A 24,264-nucleotide genomic window follows, 5' to 3' on the forward strand; every position below is an offset into this window, starting at 1 on the left:
ACAAACAACAAAAAAAAAACAAAGTTAAACATGTAATTGTTCAAAAAACAATCCTCAACAGATGCAAGAAAATTGAAATAATCCCATGTATCCTATTAGACCACCACATGTTTTCAATGGCTTTCAATTGCCAAAAAAAAAAAAAAAGCTCACATACAAGTGGACACTGAACATGCTCTACTCAATGATAACTTGGTCAGAGAAGAAGTAAGAAAATTAATTAGAAACTTCCTGAAATTTAATGAAAATGTTCACACATCATACCCAAACTCATGGGCCACAATGAAAGCAGTGCTAAGAGGAAAATTCATAGCACTAAGTGCCCAGGTAAAGAAACAGGAGGTATCTTAGTGAAAGCAACTTAACAGTACACCTCAGAGCTCTAAAATAAAAAGAAGCATACTCATCCAAGAGGAGTAGATGGCAGGGAAGAGTCATACTGAGGGATAAAATAAACCAAATAGAAACAAAGAGAACAATGTAAAGAATCAACAAAACCAAAAGCTGATTCTTTCAGAGATTCAACAAAAGAAATAAACTCCTATCCAAATTAACTAAAGTGCCCAGAGCCAGTATACAAATTAATGAAATTAGAAACAAAAGGGAGACATAAGAACAGGAAAGGAGGAAATTCAAAAAAACATCAAATTTTACTACAAAATCCTATACTCAACAAAAGAGGAAAATCTAGGTGAAATGGATGGTTTTCTAGACATATACCACATAACAAAGTTAAATTAAGAGCCGGTAAACAATATAAACAGGACTGTATCCCAGAAGGAAATAGAAAAAGACATTTAAAACCTAACATCCAAAAAAGCCCAGTGCCAGATGGATTTAGTACAGAATTCTTCCAGACATTCAAAGAAGACGTGATACCAATATTCCTCAAAGTGTTCCATAAAATTGAAATACAAGGAACAGTGCCTAATTCATTCTATGAAGCCACAGTTTCTCTAATACCTATACCACATAAGGACTCAACCAAAAAAGATGATTTCAGACCAATCTTGTTTATGCATACTGATAAAATATTACTCAATAAAATTCTTGCAAATTGAATTCAAGAATGTATCAAGCCATCATTCTTCGTGATCGAGTAGGCATTATCCAAAGGATGCAAGCTTGGTTTAATGTATGAAAATCCATTAACATAATCCACAAGATAAATAACCTCAGAAAAAATCACATGATCATCATTTTTGATGTAGAAAAGTCATTTGACACAATACAACCCCTCTTCATGTTAAAAGTATTGGAGAGATCAGGAATTCAAGGCCCATACCTAAACGTAATATAAGATTTTTACTGCAAACTAACAATCAATATCAAATTAAATAGAGAGATACTTGAAGCAATCCCAATAATCTCAGGGACAAGAAAATGATACCTACTCTCCCTGTATCTATTCAATATATACTCAAAGGACTTTAAGACAACGAAAAGAAATCAAGGGTATGCAAATTGGCAAAGAAGAAATAATGTTTTGCAAGTGATATGATAGTATTTATGAGCAACCATAAGATTTCTATCAGAGAACTTCTCTATCTGATAAACAACTTCAGCAGTGTGGCTGGATATAAAATGAGCTTAAATAAAATAGTAGCCTTTCCTTATAAAATGATAAACAGGATGAGAAAAAATTACAGAAATGACACACTTCACAATAGCCACAAATAATGTAAAATATCTTGGGATAACTCTTACCAAACAATTGAAAGATCTGTATGACAACCTCTTCTGAGAGACATATCCAGAGCATGTCAAATACGGAGGTTAATGCTAGCAGCAAACCACTGACCTGAGAACAGGACCCTCTTTGGGGGAATTAAAGGAAGGATGAAAGAGCTGAAGAACCTTGCAACACCATAAGAACAACAATGCTAACCAACCAGACCTTCCAGGGACTAAAGCAATATCAAAGGACTATACATGGATTGACCCAGGCCTCGAACTGCATATGTAGCAGAGAATAGCTTTATTGGGGCACCAGTGGAAGGGGAATCCCTTGGTCCTGCCAAGGTTAGACCCTCAGTTCAGGGGAATAAGGGGGTAAAGGGGATGAATGGAGAGAACACAAAAACAAATAAACAAACAACAAACAAAAATTCAAATCTCTCAAGGAAGAAATAGAAGATCTCAGAAAATGGAGAGATCTCTCATGCTTATGGATTGGCAGATTAACACAGTAAAAATGACCAAACTATCAAAGGCAATCTCTAGATTCAATGCAATTCCCATTAAAATCCCAACCAACATCTTTAAATACATGGATAACAATTCTCAAATTTATCTAGAAAGTAAAAAAAAAACCAGAATAGAAAAACAAACAATCAAACAAACAAAAAAACAAAAAACAATTTTTAACAGTAAAAAAGAAAAGAAAAAAGAAAAAAGGGCTAGGGCAATCAGCATCCCTGACCTCAAGCTCTACTACAGAGCAATATTGATAAATACTGCAAGGTATTGATGTAGAGACAGACATGTTGATAAATAGAGTAGAATTGAAGACTCAGGGGAAACACACACACACACACACACACACACACACACACACACAGAGAGAGAGAGAGAGAGAGAGAGAGAGAGAGAGAGAGAGAGAGACTTACACATGTTTGATCTTTAAAAAAGAATCCAAAATCATACATTGGAAAAAAGAAAGCGTCTTCAATAAATGGTGCTGGTCTAACTGGCTGTGTGTATGTAGAAAAATGAAAATAGACCCATATTCTTCACCTTGCCCAATGCTCAAGTCCAGGTGGGTCAAGGAACCTCAACATATAACCAGATACATTGAATCTAACAGAAAAGAAAGTGGAAGAAAGCCTTAAACTCATTGGCACAGGGAGAAAATTCCTAAACAGAACTCCAATGGCTCATACTCTCAGATAAAGAATTTATAAATGGGACATCCTATAACTGGAAAGGTTTGAAGGCAAAGAACTTGGTCAATAAAACAACTGGGCAATCTAGAGATTGGGAAATTTTTTTTCACTAATCAAACAACGGAAAAAGGTCTAATACTCAAAATATATAAATAACATAAGATGCTAACCACTAATAAACCAAAGAACCCAATCAAAAAATGGGGTATTTAGCTAAACTGAGAATTCACAGCAGAGGAATCCTGAATGTCTGAAAAGCTTCTAAAGAAATGTTCAAAGTCCCTAGTGATAGCGAAATACAAATCTAAATGATCCTGACATTCCATTTTACACCAGGCAGAGTGGCTAAGACCACAGCCTCTGGGGATAACAAGTATTGGTGAGATGCAGAGAAGGAGGAACACTTCCTTCCCTTGCTGGTGGCTTTTCCAACTGTCGGAAGCAGTCTGGAAATCAATTTAAAGCTTCCTCAGAAAATTACAAATAGACCTACCAGAAAACCCAGAAATACCACTCTTGGGAAAATACTCATGCTGTAGGGGAACATGTTCCACTGTATTCATAGCAGCCTTATTTGTGTGTCTCCCTTGAGTCTGTTCATGTGTGGTTTACATTGATATCGATGTATTTTCTTATATTGAACTTACATTGAATCCCTGGAATGAAGCCTACTTGATCATTGTGACTGATCCTTTGATATGTTCTAGGATTCAGTTTGCAAGAATTTTATCGACTATTTTTGGGTCCATATTCATAAGGAAATTAGTCTGAAATTCTTCTTTGTAGGGTCTTTGTGTGGTTTAGATATAAGAGCAATAGTTGTTTCAAAGAAACATTCTGATAGTTTACTTCTGTTACTATTTTGTGGAATCAAGAGGAGTATTTGTATTAGGTTTTCTTTGATGATATAATAGAAATCTGCATTAAACCCATCTTGTCCTGGCCTTTTTTATTCTTTTGGTGACTTTTAATGATTGATTCTGTGGTACTGTTTAGATGGTTTATCTGATTTTGATTTAACTTTGGAACCTGGTATCTATATAGAAAATGAGCCATTTCCTCCAGATTTTCTAGTTTGTTATGTATAGGCTTTTGCAGTAGAATTTGATAGCATCTTTTTATTTTCTAAGTTTCTGTTGTTATGTCTCCCTTTTCATTTTTATTTTGTTATTTTGGATACTTTCTCTCTGCCATATGGTTATGCTTCCTAATGATTTATATGACTTGTTGATTTTTACAAATAACAAGCTCCTGCTTTTGTTGATTCTCTGAATACTTCTTTTTGTTTCTACTTGGTTGATTTCTGCTCTCTGATTTTTTTCCTGCTGTCTCCTCCTCTTGGGTAAATTTACTTATTTTTGTTCTAGTGCTTTCGAAGGTGCTGTCAAACTGCTAGTGTGTGCTATCTTGGGTTTCTTTTTGGTGGCACTCAGTGCTAAGAGTTTTCCTCTTAGCACTGCTTTCACAGTATGACATAAGTTTGGTATGTTGTGCCTTCATTTTCATTAAATTCTAAATAAGTTTTTTATGTTTTTCTTTATTTCTTCCTTGACCAAGTCGTCATTGAGTAGAGTGTTGTTCGGCTTCCATGAATATGTTAGCTTTCTGTTGTTCGTGTTCATATTGAAGATCAGCCTTAGTCCATGGTGATATAATAGAATGCGTGGGATTATATCAATCTCCTTGTATCTATTGAGTCCTTTTTTGTGACCAATTATATGACCAATTTTTAAGAAGTTACCATTATGTGCTTTTGTTTTTGGATTAAATGTTCTGTAGATGTCTGTTAAATTAATTTGTTTTATAACTTCTGTTAGTTTCACTCTGTCTCTGTTTAGTTTCTGTCTCCATAATCTGTCCATTGATGAAAGTGCTGTGTCGAAAGTCTCAGACTATTACTGTGTAAGGTACAGTGTATGCTTATATATGCATTGAGCTTTAGTAAATTTTTTTTTTGATTGTGTGTGCCCTTGCATTTGGAGCATAGATGTTCAGAATTGAGAGTTCATCTTGGCATATATTTTCTTGGATGGGTATGAAGTTTTCTTCCTTATCTCTTTGATAACTTTTGGTTAAAAGTCGATTTTATTCAATATTAAAATGGCTACTCCAGCTTATTTCTTGGAACCATTTGCTTGGAAAAAAATTTCCCAGTCTTTTACTCTTAGATATTGTTTGACTTTAGTCACTGAGGAACATTTGCTGTATTCAGCAAAATGATGTGTCCTGATTACATATCCAGTCCATTAGTCTATGTGCTTTTAATTGAAGAATTGAGGCCATTAATGTTAAGACACATTCAAGAATAGCAATTGTTGTTTCCTGCTATTTTTTTGGTAGTGGTGGAATTATAATTGTGTGGCTATCTTCTTTTGGGTTTATTGCCAGAAGTTTGCTGTCTTGCTTTTTCTAGGTTGTAGTTTCCCTTTATGTGTTGGGGGTTTCCAATTATTATCCTTTGTAGGGCTGGATGTGTGGAAAGATATTGTATAAATTTGGTTTTGTCAAGGAATATCTTGGTTACTCCATGTACATTAATTGAGAGTTTTGCTGGCTAGAGTAGCATGGACTGTCATTTGTGTTCTCCCAGGATTTGTTTAAAATCTGTCGAGGATCGTCTAGCTTTCATTTTCTCTGTTATAAAGTCTGGTGTAATTCTCATAGGGCTACTTTTATAAGATACTTGAACTTTTTCCCTTTTCATTTTAATATTCTTTGTATTGTGTGTTTCCTGTTTTGACTATTTTGTGAGAGGAAAAATTTATTTTTTGGTCCAGTTTGTTTGGAGGTCTGTAGGTTTCTTTTATGTTCATGGACATCTCTCTCTTTATGTTAGGAAAGTTTTCTTCTATAATTTTGTTTCATTATTTACTGGCCCATTAAGTTGGGAATCTTCTTTTTTATATTTATAGTTCTTAGGTTTGGTCTTCTCATTTTGTCCTGGATTGCTTGGATTTTTTTTGCTAGGAGCTTTTTGCTTTTTGCATTTTCTTTGACTACTGTGTCAGTGTTTTCTGATATCTTCTGCCCCTGAGATTTTTCTTTTCAAACTCTTGTATTCTGTTGGTGATTCTGGCATGTCTGAGCTGGACCCATGCACATGGAGAGTTCACCACTAGCTCACTGGATGAATAATGTCCATTATTTCTTCTTGATTATTAAACACACAACCTCTGCCCCCAAAGGGAATATGAGTAATATTTTATAGCATTCAATTGGCAGAAAGTACTTTTTTTAGAAATACTAGACTGTGTTTTTATTTCTTATGACCCTAGGTATTCAAGCTAAAAAAGAAATTTCATTGACTTTTAAATGTTGCATAGTGACATATATAAATAGTGGCCTGTTAACTACATTGTGAAACAAATATTCATAATATACCTGATATTTGCAGATGCCACATTCTGTCTAAAGAGAAAGGAGATGTTCCTGTTTGACTCATGGATCCAAAAAATACCTGATTTTCCAATATTAATATTTAATATTAAGGTGGTTTGTGACCTTACACTTACATTTTCCAATCATTACAGAATCTTTCCAAGATACAACTAAATTTTTCTTTCCTATGTGTAGTTTTACAGAACTCTGTGTGGGGTTCCTTTTAGATCAGAATAAGAAAAAAGAGTTTGTTGGTTTGTTGTATGGACTTTTTTTTATTTCTTTGTCCTTTTTATAGGATATTTTTTATTTACATTTCTTTTTTATTGGATATATTTTACTTATATTTCAAATGTTATCCCCTTTTCCAGTTTCCTGTCTATAACCCCCCTGTTCTATCCCCTATACCCCTGCTTCTGTGAGGGTGTTCCCCTACCCACCTACCCACCTACTCACCCACTCCTACTTGCCTGCCTGCCCTGACATTCCCAAACACAAGGACATTGACACTTGGCAGGACCAAGGGCTTCTCCTCCAAAGGGGAACTATCAATAAGAAAAAGTGGCAACCAACAGACTGGGAAAAAATCTTAACCAATCCCACATCTGACAGCGGACTTACATCCAATATATACAAAGGACTCAAGAAGTTAGACTCCAGAGAATCAAATAACCCTATTAAAATGGGGTAGAGAGTTAAACAAAGAATTTTCATCTCAGGAATATTGAAGAGCTAAGAAGCACATAAAGATAAGTTCAACATCCTTAGTCATCAGGGAAATACAAATGAAAACAACCCTGAGATACCACCTCACAGCAGTCAGAATGACTAAGTTAAAAAACTCAGGTGAAAAAGAGATAGTGGCAACGATGTCAAAAATGAGGAACACTCCTCTATTGTTGATGGGATTGTAAGTTGTTACAACCACTCTGGAAATCAGTCAGGTGGTTCCTCAGAAATTTGATATAGTAGTACCTCAGGATCCATGTATACCACTCCTGGGTATAAACCCAAAGGATACTACAACATATAACAAGGATAAATGCTCCAATATGTTCATAGCAGCCTTATTTATAATAGCGAGAAGCTAGTAAGATCCCAGATGTCCCTCAACAAAGGGATAGATAAAGAAAATGTGGTAAACTTACACAAAGGATTACTACTCAGCTATACTTGTATGAACTTTAAGGAGAGGCATCTCAGCAGTGATGAGACTATTATTTCATCATCATAGAGCCATAGGTTGCAAGGAGACTGGTTGTCTCAATCTTTTTGCCTGAGTTAATTTTTGTACATTTCCTTTCATGTTATTTACATTGTGAGGTATACAGTACAAATAGTATAGTTCTGATAAATTAGCATGAGACACTTTGTTAAATATTAAATTGTGCAATTACTATCATGCAAATCAAAGTTATGCAAATTAATTTGTATCATGCAAATTAAGGCAGTTCTTGTCCAAATGTCAGATTACAATGTGCAATGTAATGTGCACAGCTATAGCTGTGAAATGCCAAGTTATAGCAATCTATGTCTATATATTTGAAACTCCTGGATCACTGGCCCATGCTGTGAAGGCTTCTAATGGATACCAATTTCATTTTCTTATCTCTTATCAATGGACTTCCCTTTATAGCATTTTGCTTCCACATAAGTCACACTCACCAGGAGATTTCTATCACCATTCCTGTTGACTGCTTCTACCTCCATTCTTTCTAATTTCCTTCATCACAAGCATTCTAGGAAAAGGAGACCCTAGGACTAAACCTCTGCTTACCACCACAGATGAGATGCAAGTACCTTGCACAGATTTTAAAACTCTAAATTGTTATCAGGAGCCACAGGTTTTTATAAATCTTTTTTTCTTAACTTGTTTTCTTGCTATTGGTTTTTCTCCCTTTTCAAATGATTCTGCCTGCAGATCACAGGCACTTTTTTTTTCAAAGTAGCCAGCAGTCAGGGACAGCCCAATAGGAACAGGGAGTATGAACTACCCAGCCGCCCCTTTCTCTAAAAGAAATAGTGAACCTGGTTCTTCGCTCTGTCACATAAGCCATATCTTTCCTCAGATACTTTGCTATGCTGCTCTCTGTCTTTGGCACTAATGAAGCTGTAAATAAATGTCTTTACCCAGTAGCGGAAAAGTTAATGATCCAATAACCTCGGTGAACTGGAAGCTCTGGACAGGAAAGTTACCTGACTGACACTTCTTGAAGCTACTTATAAATCACCCACATACAAATCTGTGGGCATTCTCACTTCCAAAGTACTGTGGAACTGAACAGCAGCTGGACCCTTTCATCTCCATGATAACCCAAAGACCCACACCATATGTATAGAATCTCATATCAGTGGACCTTAGCACAAAAGTTCAGAATACCCAAGATGCAATTCACAGACCACATGAAGGTCAAGAAGAAGGAAGATCAAAGTGTGGTTACTACAGTCCTTCTTAGAAGGTGGAAAAAAATACTCAAGGGAGGAAATATGGAGACAAAGTGTTGAGCAAAGACTGATATCCAAAGACTGCCCTACCTGTGGATCCATCCCATATATAATCTTCAAACCCAGCCACTACTCAGGAGCCTGATAAAGCTGTCTCTTGAGAGGCTCTTCCAGAACCTGTCAAATACGGAGGTAGATGCTCTGAGACAACCATTGGATTGAACACTGGGTTACCAATGGAAGAGTTAAAAAACCGAAGGAGCTGAAGGGGTTTTCAATCCCACAGGAATAACAACAATATCAAACAACCAGACTTCCCAAGGACTAAGCCACCAACCAGAGATTACACATGGAGAGACCCATGGATCCAGCCACATATGTAGCAAAGGATGGCTTTGTTGGACATCAATGGAAGGAGAGATCTTTGTTTCTATGAAGGATCGATATTCCAGTGTCGAGGAATTCCATGGCAAGGAGGTGGGAGTGCTTTATGTGTGTGCGAGCACCAGGGGGAGGGAGGATGGGATATGGTGTTTCAAGAGGGGAAACTGGCAAAGTGGATAACATTTGAAATGTGAATAAATTAATATCCAATTAAAAAAATGTTGTGCTTCTGTTCATGCCTGTCTGAATACTTTTATTTCTACATTGCTTCAATCAATCCCAATTTAATGTTAGACATCTTTGTAAGTGTCCTATTGAGCCCCAGACGTGAACTGCTTCAGAATCTTTGAGGGAAACAAATGTATATCTTGCTACTTTTCCACCTCCAAAGCACTGGGAATTGAAATTATTTACTGTTCTAAGCTTCTTCATTGACCACCAAATTCTCTCCATTTAACCATTTCTATGGAAAACAGGATAAACACAGCAATGCTCCGGTTTTGATTTTCTTTAATGACTACATTTGTCAAAAGCAAAAAAAGTGAGAGAAGGTGTTTCTATGGTAAAACCACGTGCAACATTTTAATCCATCAGGTTGCACATGTTCAATACGAAATTACATTTAAGTGTCTTGGAAAATAAATGTCATCGTGTGTGGTGAATCACTTAAAGAAAACAATGTCTGACACTTTTTTCCCCAGAATCACATCAACCACAAATCTCAGCCTTTACTTACTAGCATCTTTCATCATCCTGTTTAAAACAGAACCATTTTCCTATGGACCTCACATTTTTTTTTAATCCTCTCTCTCCATTTTATGAGAATCACTCAGGAAACTACCAAAAATGGCCCGTAGTAAAGACTTTAGGGTGATTAAAGAAAAGGTGTTCCATTTTGATCTCCATTAAATATAGAAACTTTGAACATATGTGGAGATGTTATCTATCATAGAAATTAATTTTATACGTAAGGAAAAATTATACATTTACTTTTCCTAAACAAAATGGGATATCTCATGAGATATTTCCCTGTAAGGAGGTGAAGTCTTAAGGCAGATAAAGGGATGCACTTTAAGTTACCTCTCCGTAGAAAGTGAGAAGGGTTTGATTGTAGTCCCCCAGACCCAAACAAGCCAGAAGATCCAAACAGCCAAAGCCTTGTAATCAGTAAGTGTGATGTTAGGGATACTACAGTTGCTGATGACTTGAAATTCTAGTAAAACCAGAGCAAAGCAAAACTAGCACACAATCAGATGTAAGGCAGAATACAGGGCCCTTATAGCAATTTTTATTTAACTTTCAATGAAGGTACCAAACACATTATTTAAGGAAAATACAACCTTTTCAACAGTGTGAGAAAACTGGCTATTCAAATATAAAAGAATGAATGAAGGGAATGTCAGGGCAGGGAGGCAGGAACAGGGGGTTGTTGGGGAGGGGCAACGGCCTTATAGAAGAAGGGGGAGGTGAATGGGATAGGTGGCTTATGGATGGGAAATCAGGAAAGGAATAACTTTTAAAATGTAAATCAAAAATATCCAATAAAAAGAGAAGAAAGAAAAGAAGATTGAGTTGGATTCATTGTTTTTACCATATACAAAATCTAAACAAAATGGGTCAAAGAAATTGCTGTGAGACCAACTTCCTTGAAAGTGCTAGAAGAAAACTAAAAATATACTTCTATATCAATCAGAGGTGGGATTTCTAAAAACAATTCCAGAAGTTAAAAAAAACAGCAAGAATAGACAAATGAGGTTGGTAGGACTTTTTTTTTTTTTTTGGAAGAACTTTCTATACTCAAAGAAACCTTTCAGCAGAGTATAGAGAAAACTAATAACTGGAAAGACTTTTACCAAATATATGATATACAGAGGTGTTCTGTATAGGATATAAGAACAATTAAAAAAATAACTCTTAAAATTTCAAGTCAATTAATGCAGAAGTAAGCAGATAAATAAAATGGCATATAAAAAAACATAGACATATCCAACATTCTTATCCATCTAGGAAATAGAAAATACTAGTAAAATAAGATTCCAAATAACTCTGGCCATAATATATTTCAGAAGTAAAACCATTAACTTTGTCTCCATATCCTCTGCTATGAATATTTTTGTTCCCCCTTATAAGAAGAACTGAAGCATCCCCACTTTGGTCTTCCTTCTTGAGTTTCATGTGGTCTGTGGATTGTATCTTGGAAAATTCAAGCTTTTAGGCTAATATCCACTTATCAGTGAGTACATACCATGTGAATTTTTCTGTGATTGAATAAACTCTCTCAGGAGGATATTTTTTAAATCCATACATTTGCCTATGAATTTTCCGAAGTCATTGTATTTGATAGCAGAGTAGTATTCCATTGTATAGATGTACCACATTTTCTGTATCCATTACTCTGTTGAAGGGAATCAGGGTTCTTTTCAGATTCTGGCTATTATAAATAAGGCTACTATGAGCATAGTGGAATATTTGTCTTCATTGTATGTTGGAGCAACTTTTGGATATATGAACAGGAGTAGTACAGCTGGGTCCTCAGGTAATGCAATGTCCAATTTTCAGAGGAACCTCCAGACTGATTTCCAGAATGGTTGTATAAGTTTGCAATTCAACCAAAAATGGAGAAGTGTTCTCTCTCTACATCCACGAGAGCATCTGCTGTCACCAAAATTTTTGATCTTAGTTATTCTTCACTGGTATAAGGTAGAATTTCAGGATTGTTTAGATATGCATTTCCCTGATGACTAAGGATGTTGAACAATTCTTTAAGTAGTTCTCAGCCATTCAATATTCCTCAGCTGAGAATTATTTTTTAGCTCTGTACCCCATTTTTAATAATGTTATTTAGCTCTCTTGAGTCTAACTTCTTGAGTTCTTTGTATATTTTGGATATTAGCCCTCTATCAGATGTAGGATTGGTAAAGATCTTTTCCCAATGGGTTGGTTACCATTTTGTCATATTGACATTGTCCTTTGCCTTACAGAAGCTTTGCAGTTTTATGAGGTCCCACTTGTGGATTCTTGATCTTAGATCATATTGTTATTTTGTTCAGGAAAATTTCCCCAGTGCCCATTTGTTCAAGGCTCTTACCCAGTTTTTCTTCTTTTAGTTTGAGTATATCTGGTTTGATGTGGAGGTCTTTGATACACTTGGACTTACCTTTTTTATAAGGCAACAAGAATGGGTCAATTTGAATTCTTCTACATGGTTACCAGCAGTTGAACCTGCACCATCTGTTGAAAATGCTATTTTTTTCCTTGGATGGTTTTAACACCTTTATCAAATATCAAGTGACCATAGGTTTGGGGGTTTATTTTTGAGTCTTTAATTCCATTCCACTGATCTACTTACCTGTCTCTGTACCAATACCATACACTTTTTACCACTATTGCTCTGCAATAGTGCTTGAGATCAGGGATGGTGGTTCCCTAAGAATTTCTTTTGTTGTTGAGTATGGTTTTCACTATCCTGGGTTCTTTGTTATTTTAAATGAATTTGCAAATTATTCTTTCAAATTCGATGAAGAATCAAGTTGGAATTTTGATGGAGATTGCATTGAACTTGTAGATTGCTTTTGCCAAAATGGTCATTTTTACTGTATTAATCCTGAAAATCCATGAGCATGGGAGGTCTTTCCATTTCCTTAGATCTTCTTCAATTTCTTCTCCAGAGACTTGAAGTTCTTGTCACACATATCTTTCACTTGCTTGGTTAAAGTCACACTGAGGTATTTTATATTATTTGGGAATGTTGTGAAGGGTGTCATTTCACAAAAGAAGGTATATTCTTTTGTTTTAGGATGAAATGTTCTATAATTATCTGTTAAATCCATTTGGCTTAAAACTTCTGTTAGTTTCTCTAATTCTCTATTTAATTTCTGTTTCCATTATCTGCCCATTTGTGAGAGTGAGTTATTGAAATTTCCTATTAGTGTGTGAGGTATAATGTGTACTTTGAATTTTACTAAGGATTTTTTGTTTTGTTTTGTTTTTTACAAAAGTAGGTGCTCTTGAATTTGGAGCATAGATATTTGGGATTGAGGGTTCATCTTGGTGGATTTTTCCTTTGAGGAATATGAAGTATGCTTCCTTATCTTTTTGGTTAACTTTTGGTTGGAAGTCCATTTTATTTGATAAGAGAATGGTCAATTCAGCTTCTTTCTTCAGACCATTTGCTCATGAAGTTGTTTTCTAGCCTTTTACTCTGAAGTAGTGCCTGTCTTTGCCTCTGAATTGTGTTTCCTGTATGCGAGAAAATGCTGGCTCCTCTTTTTGTATCCAGTCTGTTAGTCTAAGTCTTTTCATTGGGTAATTGAGTCTGCTGATGTCAAGAGATATTAAGGAACAGTGATTGCTGTTTCCTCTTATTTTGGTTTTTACAGGTGTAATTATGTTTGTGTGCCTCTCTTCTTTTGGTTTCATTGCAAGGAGATTACTTTCTTGCTTTTTCTAGGGTATAGTTTCTCTCCTTGTTTTGCAGTTTTCCATCTATTATCCTTTGTAGGGCTAAATTTCTATAAAGATATTATATAAATTCAGTTTTGTCAAGGAATATCTTGGTTTAATCCATCTATGTTATTTGAGAGTTTTCATGGATTTAGTAGCCTGAACTGGCATTTGTTCTCTCTTAGGGTCTATATGACGTCTGCCCAGGATCTATCGGCTTTCAGAGTCTGTGGTGAGAAGTCTGGTGTAATTCTGATAGGTCTGCCTTTATATGTTTCTTAACCTTTTTCCTTAATACTTTAAATATTATTTCTTTGTTTTGTATATTTGGTGTTTTGACTACTATGTGACTGGAGTAATTTCTTTTCTGTTCCAATGTCTTTGGAATTCTGTAGGCTTCTTGCATGTTTATGGATGTTTTGTGTTAGGAGCACTTTTCATCTTAAATTATCTTTGATAGTTGTCTTGATGTCTTTAGTTGTATCTTCTGCCTCTGAGGTTCTCTCTTCTATTGCTTGTACTCTCTTGGTGATGCTTCTATTGATGACTCCTGATCTCTTTCCTAGGTTTTCTATCTTCAGGGTTTTATCTCTTTGTGATTTGTTTATTGTTTCTATCTCTATTTTTACATTCTTGATTGTTTTGTACAATTCCTTCACATGTTTGGTTTTGTTTTCCTGCAATTCTTAAAGGGATTCTTATGTTTCTTCTTTAAGGACTTCTACTTGTTTACCTGTGTTGTCCTGCATTTCGTTAAGGGAGTTATTTAAGTCATTCCTGAATTCCTCTATCATCATCAAATCCAAATCTGTCTTTTCTGGTGTACTGGAACATGCAGTATTTGATTTTTTTGGGAATACTGGGCTCCGACGATGCCAAGTAGACTTGGTTTCTCTTACTTAGATTCCTGTGTTTGCCTCTCTATATCAGATTGTTTCTGGTGTTAGCTTGTTTTTCTGTCTCTGACAGTGGATTGACCCTCCTGTAGGCCTGTGTGTCAGCACTACTGTAGACCTGTTTTCTTTCAGCCAGATCTGGGAACAGAGCGCTGCTTCTTCATTTGTGTGACCTGAAGCCTCCAGGTGGGTTGCTTAGCATAAAAAAGTTGGTCTTACCTCTGCTCTCATGTGTGTAGGTGCTCATGGTGATTGGCTTTTAGCTCTGGACACAGGCAAAAACCCAAAGTGTTCTGACCCTCACTGCTCCTGGGTCCCTATTCCCAGAGGGCACAGAGGGGACCAGGCAGATTCCTCTTGGGTCATAAATGTGTCCAGAAGTAATTGTTTCCTCTGAGCTCTCAGGATTGTCCACATTTCTGAGAGTCCAGTTCTCTCCTTCATGGGATTTGGGTGCAGCAAGCTGTGGACAGGTTCAGCTCAGGGCAGCCTGTCACCAGTAGTTGAATCTTGACTCTTTCTGTCTTCTTCTGGTGTCCTTGATTACACTGTCTCCCTTTTCCTTTCCCCTACTCTTGCACAAGACTCCCTGGTCTCCCTCAAATGTTTGGCTGACAGTCTCTGCATATAATTCTTTAAGCTATTGAATGAAGACTCTCAGAAAACAGTTATGCTAGACTCCTGCTTCCAACAATGGCATAGTATCATCAATAGTGTTGGGGGTTGTCTCTCTCCCATAGGATGGGATTCAAGTTGAGTCAATTATTAGTCGGCCATTCCTTCAGCTTTGTTCTGTGTTTATCCCTGCATATTATAAAGGCAGAACAAATTTTTGGTGGAAAGTTTTGTGGATGGTTGATATCCTCTTCTATCCAATGGTAGCCCTGCCTGGCTACAGGATAAAGCCATGTTAGTCTCTGTACACCTAGCTACTAGGAATTTCAGATAGTGTCAAATCCCAAGATTTCTGGAAGCCTCCCCCATTCCAGGTGTCTGGCTCATCATAGAGATCCTCCTCCCACTCTTTTCTGTTCTATTGTCAAGTCCTATGCTGCCATTTGCACCCCCACAGCTCTTTCAAACCTCATTTCCACTCTCTGTTCTCCTTTGTAACCTACTTCTAATCCAGTCCCCTCACTCCTTACATATTTGATGTCTATTTTATTTCCCCTTCTCAGTGAGATTCAAACATCCTCCTTTGATACTTCCTTTTTACTTGACGTCTTTGGGTCTGTGGATTGTAGTGTACTTATGCAGAATTTTATGGCTAATATCCTCTTATGAATATATACTGAGTGTTTCAGAGTCTGGGTTTCCTCACTCATGATGATAATATTTAGTTCTATCTATTTGTCTGCATTTTTCATGACGTCTGTGTTTTTAACTGATGGATAGTATTACACATGTAAATGTACCACATTTTCTTTGTCCCTAGATGAGGAACATCTAGGTTGTTTTCAGATACTGGTTTTTATGAATAAAAGTGCTATGAACATGGTTGAGTAGGCATCCTCTGGAATGGTAGAGAAACTTTTATGTACATTGCCTGGAGTGGTGTAACTGTGTCTTAAGGCAGAACAATCCCAAAATTTCTGGGGAAGTGACAAATTAATTTACAAAAGTTTTATTCATGTTGCACTCCCAATGACAATGATGGACTGTACCCTTATTCGATATCCTAGGCAACATATATAGTTGCTTGAGTGTTTTGCCATTTTGAATGGTGTGAAATAATATTTTAGGGAAATTATAATTTGCCTTTCCCCAGTGACTAAGGAATTTGAACAATTCTTTAAATGGTATTGAGTCATTAGAGATATCTGTGTTGATAGTTGTTTTGTCTGTTTCTTTTTTTTTTAACTTTGTACGTTATTTTAGAATTGGATCATTTGGTTGGCTGGTGTTTAGTTTCTTAAGTTATTTATATATTTTGGGAATTACTCCTCTGTTGGATCTAGGATTGGTGGCAATCATTTTTTATCCTTTCTGAAGAATGTATTTTTGTCCTTTGATGGTGTCCTTTGCCTTTCAGAAGCTTTTCAGTTTTATGAGATCCAATTTATTAATTGTTGGTCTTAATGCCTGACATATTGGTTTTCTATTACAGAAATTGTTTCCTATGTCAATGTGTCCAAAACAGTTCTTCATTTTGTATTCTGTTAGACTTAGTATATCCAGTTTTATTTTGAGATCTTTGATCCTCTTTGACTTGGGTATTTTGTATAATAAATACAGATGTTTGCATTTTTCTACATATAGACACCCAGTTAAACCAGTATCATTTGTTAGAGATAATTTCTTTCTTCCATTGTATTTAGCTCTTTGTCAAAAATCAAGTATCCATTACTACGTAGGAGTTTTTTCAGAAACTTCAATAATATTACTTTGAACACCTTCTTCATTTATAATGCCAAAACATACAGTTTTTTGATATTTTATTTATTTATTTTTCTCCATCTTTATTAAATTGGTTATTTCTTATTTACAGTTAAATTGTTATTAACAAAACATACAGTTTTTATTACTATTTTTCTGTAATCAGTAGCTTGAAATTAGAGATGATGATATCTCCAAAAGTTCTTTATTGTACAGGATTCTTTTAGCACTCCTCAGTTGTTTATTTTTTTTTTCTTCATTTTTCCACATGAAGTTGAGAATTGCTCTTCAAAATTGGTAAAGACGTGTGTTGGGATTTTAATGGCAATTGCATTGAATCTGTATATTGATTGTGGTATAAAGACCAGTTTTACTATGTTAATGGATATCTTTCCGTCTTGTAATATCTTCTTCAATTTCCTTTGTCAGAGACTTGATGTTCTTGTCATACAAGTACTTAACTTGTTTTGCTTGAATTACAGTAAGATATTTTATATTATATATGACTGCTGTAATATGTGTTGTTATAAAAATTCTTTCACAGCCTATTTAATGTTTATATAAAAGAGGGCTACTTATTATTATTATTATTAACTTGAGTGTTTCTTATTTACATTTCGAGTGTTATTCCCTTTCCCGGTTTCCGGGCAAACATCCCCCTAATCCCTCCCCCTCCCCTTCTTTATGGGTGTTCCCCTCCCCATCCTCCCCCCATTGCCGCCCTCCCCACAACAATCACATTCACTGGGGGTTCAGTCTTAGCAGGACCTAGGGCTTCCCCTTCCACTGGTGATCTTACTAGATTATTCATTGCAACCTATGAGGTCAGAGTCCAGGGTCAGTCCATGTATAGTCTTTAGGTAGTGGCTTATTCCCCGGAAGCTCTGGTTGCTGGGCATTGTTGTTCATAAGGGGTTTCGACCTCCTTCAAGCTCTTCGAGTTCTTTCTCTGATTCCTACAACAGGGGTCCCGTTCTCAGTTCAGTGGTTTGCTGCTGGCATTCGCCTCTGTATTTGCTGTATTCTGGCTGTGTCTCTCAGGAGCGATCTACATCCGGCTCCTGTCGGCCTGCACTTCTTTGCTTCATCCATCTTTTCTAATTGGATGGCTGTATATGTATGGGCCACATGGGGGGCAGGCTCTGAATGGGTGTTCCTTCTGTGTCTGTTTTAATCTTTGCCTCTCTATTCCCTGCCAAGGGTATTCTTGTTCCCCTTTTAAAGAAGGAGTGAAGCATTCACATTTTGATCATCCGTCTTGAGTTTCATTTGTTCTAGGCATCTAGGGTAATTCAAGCATTTGGGCTAATAGCTACTTATCAACGAGTGCATACCATGTGTGTTTTTCTGTGATTGGGTTACCTCACTGATATTTTCCAGTTCCAACCATTTGCCTATGAATTTCATAAAGTCATTGTTTTTGATAGCTGAATAATATTCCATTGTGTAGATGTACCACATTTTCTGTATCCATTCCTCTGTTGAAGGGCATCTGGGTTCACCACATTTTCTGTATCCATTCCTCTGTTGAAGGGCATCTGGGTTCTTTCCAGCTTCTGGCTATTATAAATAAGGCTGCTATGAACATAGTGGAGCACGTGTCTTTTTTATATGTTGGGACATCTTATAGGTATATGCCCAAGAGAGGTATAGCTGGATCCTCAGGCAGTTCAATGTCCAATTTTCTGAGGAACCTCCAGACTGATTTCCAGAATGGTTTTACCAGTCTGCAATCCCACCAACAATGGAGGAGTGTTCCTCTTTCTCCGCATCCTCGCCATCATTTGTTGTCACCTGAGTTTTTGATCTTAGCCATTCTCACTGGTGTGAGGTGAATTCTCAGGGTTGTTTTGATTTGCATTTCAAGAGGGCTACTTTTTAAAAATTAATTTTAATGCAACAACTGTGCTTAAGGAGTTTATTAGATGTAGAAGTTCTCTCATAGAACATTTGTGTTCATGTATGTATACTGTCATATCATCTGTGAATAGTGATAGTTTGAATTCTTTCTCTATGATTAGTATCCTCTTGATCTCCTTTTATATATCTTATTGCTATAACTAGAAGTTTGCATACTATATTATTTAGATTCAGAGAGAACAGGAAGCTTTGTCTTACCTCTGGTTTTACTAGAACTGTTTTAAGCATCATTTCATTTAATTTGATATTGACTGTTGTTTTCTATATATTGTCTGTATTGGGGTTAATTTGCGTCTTCTGTACCTGATTTCTTTAAGACTTTTAACATGAAGTGGTATTAAATTTTGTCAAAGGTTTTTTTCAGCATCTAAAGAGACGATAGTGTAATTTTTTTAATTCCAATTTATATATGATGTATCACTCTGATTGATTTTCACATACTAAACCATCCTTACATCACTGGCAACAAGGATACTTGATCATGGTGGCTGATATTTTTGACACATTCTTGCATTCAATTTTCAAGTATTTTACTGAATATTTTTGTATCAGTGTTCATGAGAGAAATTGTTCAGATATTTTCTTTAGTTTTGAATCTTTGTGTAGTTTATGTATTAGGGTGACTGTGACTTCATAGCATTCATTTATCAATATTCAGTGTTTCTGTTTAGTAGAATCGTTTCAGGAGTATTGGTATTAGCTCTTCTTTGAATGTCTGGTAGAATTCTGTGCTAAAACCATGTGTCCTGGGATTGTTTTTGTGGAATGTTTAAATAACTACTTTTATAGCACTGTTTAAATTGCTTACCTGATTTGATTTAATGTGGGTAAGTGGTGCTATTACAAAAAAATCATTCATTTCATCTAGATTTTTCCAATTTTGTGGAGTACAAACATTTGAATGAATTAAGACCTAATGATGATTTGGAGTTCCTCAGTATTTGTTGTATTCCCTCTTTTCAACTCTGGTTTTGTTAATTTGGATACTGTCTGTCTTACATTTAGTTTCTCTGGCTAAGGGATTGTCTATCCTCTTGATTTTATTAAAGTAATGGCTCTTAGTTTCATTAATTCTTTGTATTGTTCTTCTTCTTTCTAATTATTGATTTCATCCCTTATTTTGATTATTTCAGGGCATCTACTCTTCTTGAGTGTGTTTGCTTCTTTTTGTTTTAAAGCTTTCAAGTGTGATTTTTAGTTGCTAGTAAGAGCTCTCCCCAGTTTCTTTATGAAGGTTCTTAATGCTATGAACTTTCCTTTTAGAAAAACTTTCATTATGACTTATATGTTTGGATATGCTGTGCCTTTATTTTCATTGAATTTTAGGAAGTTGTTCTTTTCTTTGTTTCTTCTTTTACTCCATGGTCATTCAGTAGAGATTTCTTCAGTTTCTTTGAGTTTATAGGGTTTAGGATCCACCTGTTGTTATGAAATTTCAACTGTAAGCCATGGTAATTTTATCAGATACAAAAGGTCATTTCAATTTTTCTTCATTTGTTGATTCTTGCTTTGTGACCAACCCCTTGGCCAATTTTGGAGAAGATTTCATGAGGTGCTGAGAAGATATATTCTTTTGTATTTCGGTTAAATGTTCTGTAGATATCTGCCAGGGTCACTTGATTCAAAACCTCTGTTAGTTTCACTATTTCTCTGTTAATTTTTGTTTTGATGACCTAGTCACTGGACGGTATAGAGTCCTGAATATGTGTGTTTATATTTGTAATGTATTACAAATGTGGGAGCTCTAGCATTAGGGGGAAGGAGTTTAAGAATTAGGACTTCATCTTGGTGGATTATTTCCTTTAATGAGTATGAAATATTCTTCCACATGTCTTTAGATTAAATTTTGTTGAAAGTACATTTAATTAAATGTTAGAATGGACACTCCAGTTTGTTTTGTGGGTTAATTTGTTTAGAGAATCTTTTTATTGTTGTTTACTGTGAGGTAATGCTAACTTTGTTGCTGAGGTAAATTTCTTATTACCAGCAGATAAAAGACACTGTTTTATAGTTTTTGCATCCATTCTCTTCATCTGTGTATATTTATTAGGAAACAGATTCCATTAATAATTTAAATACTAGCAATTGTTAATTCCTGTTAATTTGATGTTGGTCATGGTCCTATTTGTGTATGTGTGCATGTTGTGGTAGTGGAAGAGATGGTAGTTCTGTAATTGGTGATGGTGGTGTTAGGGAGTGGTTAGGTGGTGGTGGTGGTGATGGTGTGTATGTGTGTGTTTCTATCCCTTTGGTTTGTTCATGTGGGTTTATTAATTTCCTGTGTTTTCTTGAGTGTAGTTTACTTTTTTACCCTTTTTTTCTTTTATGATCTTCTGGATATAATGAGCAGAATTTGCAGATAAATATTGTTTAAATTTGGTGGTGTTGGGGTTGGGGATTTAGCTCAGTGGTAGAGCACTTGCCTAGCAAGTGCAAGGCCCTGGGTTTAGTCCCCAGCTCCGAAAAAAAGAAAAAAAATAGAACAAAATAAATTTGGTGGTTATATGTAATATATATTATATTATATTTAAATATAATTATATAAAAATATGTAATATTTTCTCCTATCATGGTGTTATAATTTTTTTCTGGTTATCACTATTTAGGCTGACATCTGTCATCTTTTAGGGCCTATACAGCCTTTACCCATTCCCTATTGGCATTTACAATCTCTGTTGAGATGTCAAAACAAAATTCTGATAGGTCTGCCTTTATATAATACTAAGCCTATACCCTTTACAACTTTGAATATTCTGTCTTTGGACTGTACATTTAATGTTTTGGTTATCATGTGGCAGGCCGGGCCTATCAACTAGGTGGTCTGTAAGTTTCTTTCATGTTCTTAGAGATATTTTTATTTAAGTTGGGAAATTGTCTTTTCTGTGAATTTTTTGAAAATATTTTCTGAAAATTGTGGCTGGGAGTGCTGTCTTTTCCTTTAACTTCGGTCTGGATAGTGTTCCAGATTTTCTTAATATTTTGTGTCAGGAGCTGTTTTTAATTTTTTTATCACATATATTTCTTTACTTACATTTCACATATTATTCCCGTTCCTGGTTTCCTGTCCATAAGCACCCATTTCTTCCCCTCCCATTCCCCTATGTGGGTGTTCCCCTTACACATCACCCATAATATTCACCTGCACTGGGGGTCTAGCCTTGGCAGGACCAAGGGCTTCCCCTTCCACTGGTGCCCCAACAAGGCTATATGTGCATTTAGAGCCCTGTGTCAGTCCACGTATAGTCTTTCAGTAGTGGTTCAGTCTCTGGACGCAATGGTTGTTTGGCATAGTTTTTACGGGATTGCAAGATCCTTCAACTCTTTCAATACTTCCTCTAACTACCCCAAAGGTGTCCTTTTCTCTGTTCCGTGGTTTGCTGCTAGCATTGACCTCTCTATTGGACACGATCTGGATGTGTCTCTCAGGCGAGATCTATATCGGGTCCCTTTCAGCATGTGCTTTTTAGTTTCATCAATCTTATCTAGTTTTGGTGGAGATGGATAGATAGATAGATAGACAGACAGACAGACAGATAGATTGATAAGTAGATATGCAACACATGTGGAACAGGCTCTGAATGGCCATTCCTTGAGTCGCTGATCTAAATTTTGCTTCCTTATCCCCTCCTAGGATATTTTTCCCCTTTTATGAAAGAGTGGGAACATCCACATTTTGGTCATCCTTCTTCTTGAGCTTCCTGTGGACTTAGTATTGGATCTTGGTTAATTTGAGCTTTTTGGGTACTATCCACTTATCAATGATTGCACACCAAGAGTGTTTTTCTGTGATTGGGAAACCTCATTCAGGATGGTATTTTCTAGTTCATTCCATTTGCCTATGAATTTCATAGTCATTTTTTTGATAGCTGAGCAGTACTCAATTGTGTAGATGTAAAACTTTTTTTTAATCCATTCCTCTGTCGAAGGTCATCTGGGCTCTTTCCAGCTTCTGGCTATACTAAATAAGGCTGTTGTGAACTTAGTGAAGCATGTGTCTTTGATGTATGTTGGAGCATCTTTTAGGAATATGCCCAAGAGAGGTATTGCTGGGTCCTCAGACTGTGTGATGTCCAATTTTCGGAGGAACCTCCAGACTGAACTCCACAGTGGTTGTACCAGTTTGCAATCCCACCAACAATGGAGAAGTGTTCCTCTTTCTCCCCATCCTTACCAGCTTCTGCTGTCATCTAAGTTTTTTTTATCTTAGCTCTTCTGGCTGGTGTGAGATGTTTTGATTTGCATTTCCCTGATGACTGGGATGTTGAACATTTCTTTAGGTGCTTTTTGGCCATGTGATAATACTCAGCTGAGAATGTTTGTTTAGCTCTCTACCCCATTTTTAATAGGGTTACTTGGCTCTCTGGGCTCTAACTTCTTGGTTCTTTGTATATTTTGGATATTAGCCCCCTATCAGATGTAGGATTTGTAAAGATCCTTTCCCAATTTGTTTGTTGCCATTTTGTTCTAATGACAGTGTCTTTTGACTTACAAAATCTTTGCATTTTATGAAGTCTCTCTTGTCAATTCTTTATCTTAAAGCATGAGCCATTGATTTTTTGTTCAGTAAATTTTCCCTAGTGCTCATGTGTTTGAGCCTCTTCCCCACTTATTCTTCTGGTAGCTTGAGTGTATCTGGTTTGATGTGGAGGTCCTTGATTCACTTGGACTTAAGCTTTGTACATGGTCATAGGAACGGATAGATTTGCTTTCTTCTACATGCTGACCTCCCGTTGAACCAGGACCATTTGTTGAAAATGCTATATTTCTTCTGTTGGATGGTTTTTAACTCCTTTGTCAAAGATCAAGTGACCATATGTGTGTGGGTTCATTTGTGGGTCTTCAATTCTATTCCACTGATCTGTCTTCCTGTCTCTCTACAAATACCCTACAGTTTTTATGACTATTGGTCTGTAATACTGCTTGTTCAGTGATGGTGATTCCCCCAGAAGTTCTTTTATTGTTCAGTATAGTTTTTGCTATCCTGGGTTTTTTGTTATTCCAAATGAATTTGCAAATTGTTCTATCTCTATAAAGAATTGAGTAGTAATTTTGATGGGGATTTCATTGAATCTCTAGATTGTTTTTGACAAAACGGCCATCTTTACTATATTAATCCTGCCAATCCATGAGCATGGAAGATCTTTACATCTTCTGAGATCTTCCTCAATTTCTTTCTTCAGATATTTGAAGTTCTTGTCATACAGAGCTTTCACTTGCTTGATTAAAGTCACACCAAGGTATTTTATATTACTTGGAACTATTGTGAAGGGTGTCATTTCCTTAATTTCTTTCTCATTTTCTTAATTTCTACTCATTTACTTTGAGTAGAGGAAAGATTGAGTTTGAGTTAATTTTATACCCTGACACTTTCCAGAGGTTGTTTTTCAGGTTAAGTAGTACTCTGTTGGAACTTTATGGGTTAATTAAGAACATTATCCTATCATCTGCAAATAATGATATTTTGATTTCTTCCCCTCCAATTTGTATCCCTCTCACCCCCTTTTACTCACTGATTTCTCTAGCTAGGACTTCGAGTG

At 36.0% G+C, this 24,264-nt stretch overlaps 1 pseudogene; it reads left to right on the forward strand.

Annotated features, from left to right (window-relative positions):
- The window catches only part of LOC134486030 (nidogen-2-like), an 809,359-nt pseudogene that overhangs the window by 577,415 nt on the left and 207,680 nt on the right, over window positions 1-24,264 (forward strand).

This window comes from Rattus norvegicus, chromosome 3, assembly GCF_036323735.1.
Source record: "Rattus norvegicus strain BN/NHsdMcwi chromosome 3, GRCr8, whole genome shotgun sequence".
Lineage (NCBI taxonomy): Eukaryota > Metazoa > Chordata > Mammalia > Rodentia > Muridae > Rattus > Rattus norvegicus.